Genomic DNA, 5933 nt, shown 5'->3' on the forward strand with positions numbered 1-5933 from the left:
ATATAACGAAAATAGTAATTATAAAAACCTAACAGGCAATGTCAAACATGCACTATTTTTGTGCTTTCTTCTGATAAGCTCTTCATCCTTCTGTAAAGCTTTTTCTATCTGCTAATTAAGACGAGCATGTTATCTATAGCAGTTTAGCCAAAATTGTGAGGATTCCTTTCCAGCTTCAAGTTGTAAATAAAGCTCCAATATACAAAAGCAATTGTCCATGTTCCATTGTACTTTAATCCTTCGTTACGCTCTATGTGATGATTTACTTATTCTTGAATAATTAAAACCATTCTTGTATATAACACATCCATATGTCAATATTCTTTTCATTTCTTGATGATTCTCCTCGTGTCCTTTAGTTCCTATTCAGCTCTTCTATTTGTCCTCAGAGCACTATCCTCTTTATGTCGTTTTTTCTTAGCCATTTAGTTTTCTTGTTTGGAAAACATATGTCTTATATGTCTCTGTTTTTTGTTAGTATCTCTGGATTGTCTTCTCATGTTGTATTTCTATTGCGATTCATTATTCTTATTTTGTTGTCTTGCCTCGTAGACTTTGAGTTATCTTTGTTCTGGTATTTAATTCGTTTGTATTAGCTTTATGCTTCATGATTCTCCTCGTGTCCTTTAGTTCCTATTAAGCTCTTCTATTTTTCCTCATGAGCACTATCCTCTTTATGTCGTTTCTTTCTTTGCCATTTAGTTTTCTTGTTTGGATAACATATCTCTTATATCTGTCTTCTCATGTTGTATTTCTATTGCGATTCATTATTCTTATTTTGTTGTCTTGCCTCGTAGACTTTGAGTTATCATTGTGCTGGGATTTAATTCGTTTGTATTAGCTTTATGGTCAGTAAAATCGCAATGCAAACGCTTAGTCTTCGGCATTTAGTTTTCTTGTAGGGATAACCTATGTCTTATATCTGTCTCAGCTTTGATTGTTAGTATCTCTGGAATATCTTGTCATGTTGTAGTTGTATTGCTAATTCGCTTCATTATTTTTATTTTGTTGTCTTGCTTCGTAGACTTTGAGTTATTCTTACGCTGGGATTTATATATCATTATATCCATATACAATTGAATACATGAAAAGGCTTTATAAGGCTTGTTTCGTCGGTACTACGTATTATTGATGGTTTTGTTTGGGTGCTTTGCGTTTTGTTGTTTTGTTTTGTAGGCTAATTTGGGTTTCGTTATTGTTGGTCAATTTGGCTATATATATGTTCTTATATTCAAAGCGGTATATATCTATCTGTGACCTTCCTGAAAGACTACTGCTTCATTTGTTGGTTGCTGGGACAAACTTTTATTTCTGATCTTGATGTTCAGTTTGCAAAATATTTTCAAACCTTGTTTGCCTGTATTTTACAGTATTTTCGTGCAAGACAGTACAATGTTAGTGTGTATATTTACACTTCACTGGACAGAAACTAAAGAACTCGAAACCGCACAGACTAAACAAGCATGCGAATTTAAACAAGCTTGGTACAGTAAAGACAAATTTTTTTATACACTCCTATATATATATATATATATATGCAAGGTGTATATACAACGTACTCTCCCAGCTATCACCACAGTGCAATGGTGACTCCTGCACTTGGGACACAGGACGTACGGTTAAATATAACGAAAATAGTAATTATAAAAACCTAACAGGCAATGTCAAACATGCACTATTTTTGTGCTTTCTTCTGATAAGCTCTTCATCCTTCTGTAAAGCTTTTTCTATCTGCTAATTAAGACGAGCATGTTATCTATAGCAGTTTAGCCAAAATTGTGAGGATTCCTTTCCAGCTTCAAGTTGTAAATAAAGCTCCAATATACAAAAGCAATTGTCCATGTTCCATTGTACTTTAATCCTTCGTTACGCTCTATGTGATGATTTACTTATTCTTGAATAATTAAAACCATTCTTGTATATAACACATCCATATGTCAATATTCTTTTCATTTCTTGATGATTCTCCTCGTGTCCTTTAGTTCCTATTCAGCTCTTCTATTTGTCCTCGCAGGTACTATCCTCTTTATGTCGTTTTTCTTTGCCATTTAGTTTTCTTGTTTGAAAAACATATCTCTTATATCTGTCTTCTCATGTTGTATTTCTATTGCAATTCATTATTCTTATTTTGTTGTCTTGCCTCGTAGACTTTGAGTTATCTTTGTGCTGGGATTTAATTCGTTTGTATTAGCTTTATGGTCAGTAAAATCGCAATGCAAACGCTTAGTCTTCGGCATTTAGTTTTCTTGTAGGGATAACCTATGTCTTATATCTGTCTCAGCTTTGATTGTTAGTATCTCTGGAACGTCTTCTCGTGTTGTATTGCTATTGCGATTGAATATTCTTATTTTGTTTTCTTGCTCCGTAGACTTGTGCTGAGATTTAATTCACTTGTATTTGGTGAGAATGTGTCTTGAATCTTTATATTCAATCATTAGCTTTATTTTCAGTAAAATCGCAATGCAAAGGCTTAGTCTTTGGCATTTACTTTTCTTGTTGAGATAACCTAGCTCTTATATCTGTCTCAGCTTTGATTGTTAGTATCTCTGGAATATCTTGTCATGTTGTAGTTGTATTGCTATTGCAATTCAATATTCTTATTTGTTTTCTTGCTTCGTAGACTTTGAGTTATCCTTGTGCTGGGATTTAATTCACTTGTATTTGGTGAGAATGTGTCTTGAATCTTTATATTCAATCATTAGCTTTATTTTCAGTAAAATCGCAATGCAAAGGCTTAGTCTTTGGCATTTACTTTTCTTGTTGAGATAACCTAGCTCTTATATCTGTCTCAGCTTTGATTGTTAGTATCTCTGGAATATCTTGTCATGTTGTAGTTGTATTGCTATTGCAATTCAATATTCTTATTTGTTTTCTTGCTTCGTAGACTTTGAGTTATCCTTGTGCTGGGATTTAATTCACTTGTATTTGGTGAGAATGTGTCTTGAATCTTTATATTCAATCATTAGCTTTATTTTCAGTAAAATCGCAATGCAAAGGCTTAGTCTTCGGCATTTAGTTTTCTTGTAGGGATAACCTATGTCTTATATCTGTCTCAGCTTTGATTGTTAGTATCTCTGGAACGTCTTCTCGTGTTGTATTGCTATTGCGATTCAATATTCTTATTTTGTTTTCTTGCTCCGTAGACTTGTGCTGAGATTTAATTCACTTGTATTTGGTGAGAATGTGTCTTGAATCTTTATATTCGATAATTATCTTTATTTTCAGTAAAATCGCAATGCAAAGGCTTAGTCTTTGGCATTTACTTTTCTTGTTGGGATAACCTAGCTCTTATATCTGTCTCAGCTTTGATTGTTAGTATCTCTGGAATATCTTGTCATGTTGTAGTTGTATTGCTAATTGGCTTCATTATTTTTATTTTGTTGTCTTGCTTCGTAGACTTTGAGTTATCCTTACGCTGGGATTTATATATCATTATATCCATATACAATTGAATACATGAAAAGGCTTTATAAGGCTTGTTTCGTCGGTACTACGTATTATTGATGGTTTTGTTTGGGTGCTTTGCGTTTTGTTGTTTTGTTTTGTAGGCTAATTTGGATTTCGTTATTGTTGGTCAATTTGGCTATATATATGTTCTTATATTCAAAGCGGTATATATCTATCTGTGAGCTTCCTGAAAGACTACTGCTTCATTTGTTGGTTCCTGGGACAAACTTTTATTTCCGATCTTGATGTTCAGTTTGCAAAATATTTTCAAACCTTGTTTGCCTGTATTTTACAGTATTTTCGTGCAAGACAGTACAATGTTAGTGTGTATATTTACACTTCACTGGACAGAAACTAAAGAACTCGAAACCGCACAGACTAAACATGAATGCGAATTTAAACAAGCTTGGTACAGTAAAGACAAAATTTTTTATACACTCCTATATATATATATATATATATGCAAGGTGTATATACAACGTACTCTCCCGGCTATCACCACAGTGCAATGGTGACTCCTGCACTTGGGACACAGGACGTACGGTTATATATAACGAAAATAGTAATTATAAAAACCTAACAGGCAATGTCAAACATGCACTATTTTTGTGCTTTTTTTCTGAAAATCTCTTCATCCTTCTGTAAAGCTTTTTCTATCTGCTAATTAAGACGAGCATGTTATCTATAGCAGTTTAGCCAAAATTGTGAGGATTCCTTTCCAGCTTCAAGTTGTAAATAAAGCTGCAATATACAAAAGCAATTGTCCATGTTCCATTGTACTTTAATCCTTCGTTACGCTCTATGTGATGATTTACTTATTCTTGAATAATTAAAACCATTCTTGTATATAACACATCCATATGTCAATATTCTTTTCATTTCTTGATGATTCTCCTCGTGTCTTTTAGTTCCTATTCAGCTCTTCTATTTGTCCTCAGAGCACTATCCTCTTTATGTCGTTTTTTCTTAGCCATTTAGTTTTCTTGTTTGGAAAACATATGTATATGTGTCTCTGTTTTTGTTAGTATCTCTGGATTGTCTTCTCATGTTGTATTTCTATTGCGATTCATTATTCTTATTTTGTTGTCTTGCCTCGTAGACTTTGAGTTATCTTTGTTCTGGTATTTAATTCGTTTGTATTAGCTTTATGCTTCATGATTCTCCTCGTGTCCTTTAGTTCCTATTAAGCTCTTCTATTTTCCCTCGCAGAGCACTATCCTCTTTATGTCGTTTCTTTCTTTGCCATTTAGTTTTCTTGTTTGGATAACATATCTCTTATATCTGTCTTCTCATGTTGTATTTCTATTGCGATTCATTATTCTTATTTTGTTGTCTTGCCTCGTAGACTTTGAGTTATCATTGTGCTGGGATTTAATTCGTTTGTATTAGCTTTATGGTCAGTAAAATCGCAATGCAAACGCTTAGTCTTCGGCATTTAGTTTTCTTGTAGGGATAACCTATGTCTTATATCTGTCTCAGCTTTGATTGTTAGTATCTCTGGAATATCTTGTCATGTTGTAGTTGTATTGCTAATTCGCTTCATTATTTTTATTTTGTTGTCTTGCTTCGTAGACTTTGAGTTATTCTTACGCTGGGATTTATATATCATTATATCCATATACAATTGAATACATGAAAAGGCTTTATAAGGCTTGTTTCGTCGGTACTACGTATTATTGATGGTTTTGTTTGGGTGCTTTGCGTTTTGTTGTTTTGTTTTGTAGGCTAATTTGGGTTTCGTTATTGTTGGTCAATTTGGCTATATATATGTTCTTATATTCAAAGCGGTATATATCTATCTGTGACCTTCCTGAAAGACTACTGCTTCATTTGTTGGTTGCTGGGACAAACTTTTATTTCCGATCTTGATGTTCAGTTTGCAAAATATTTTCAAACCTTGTTTGCCTGTATTTTACAGTATTTTCGTGCAAGACAGTACAATGTTAGTGTGTATATTTACACTTCACTGGACAGAAACTAAAGAACTCGAAACCGCACAGACTAAACATGAATGCGAATTTAAACAAGCTTGGTACAGTAAAGACAAAATTTTTTATACACTCCTATATATATATATATATATATGCAAGGTGTATATACAACGTACTCTCCCGGCTATCACCACAGTGCAATGGTGACTCCTGCACTTGGGACACAGGACGTACGGTTATATATAACGAAAATAGTAATTATAAAAACCTAACAGGCAATGTCAAACATGCACTATTTTTGTGCTTTTTTTCTGAAAATCTCTTCATCCTTCTGTAAAGCTTTTTCTATCTGCTAATTAAGACGAGCATGTTATCTATAGCAGTTTAGCCAAAATTGTGAGGATTCCTTTCCAGCTTCAAGTTGTAAATAAAGCTCCAATATACAAAAGCAATTGTCCATGTTCCATTGTACTTTAATCCTTCGTTACGCTCTATGTGATGATTTACTTATTCTTGAATAATTAAAACCATTCTTGTATATAACACATCCATATG

This window comes from Xenia sp. Carnegie-2017, unplaced genomic scaffold (assembly GCF_021976095.1).
Source record: "Xenia sp. Carnegie-2017 unplaced genomic scaffold, XeniaSp_v1 HiC_scaffold_6, whole genome shotgun sequence".
Lineage (NCBI taxonomy): Eukaryota > Metazoa > Cnidaria > Anthozoa > Malacalcyonacea > Xeniidae > Xenia > Xenia sp. Carnegie-2017.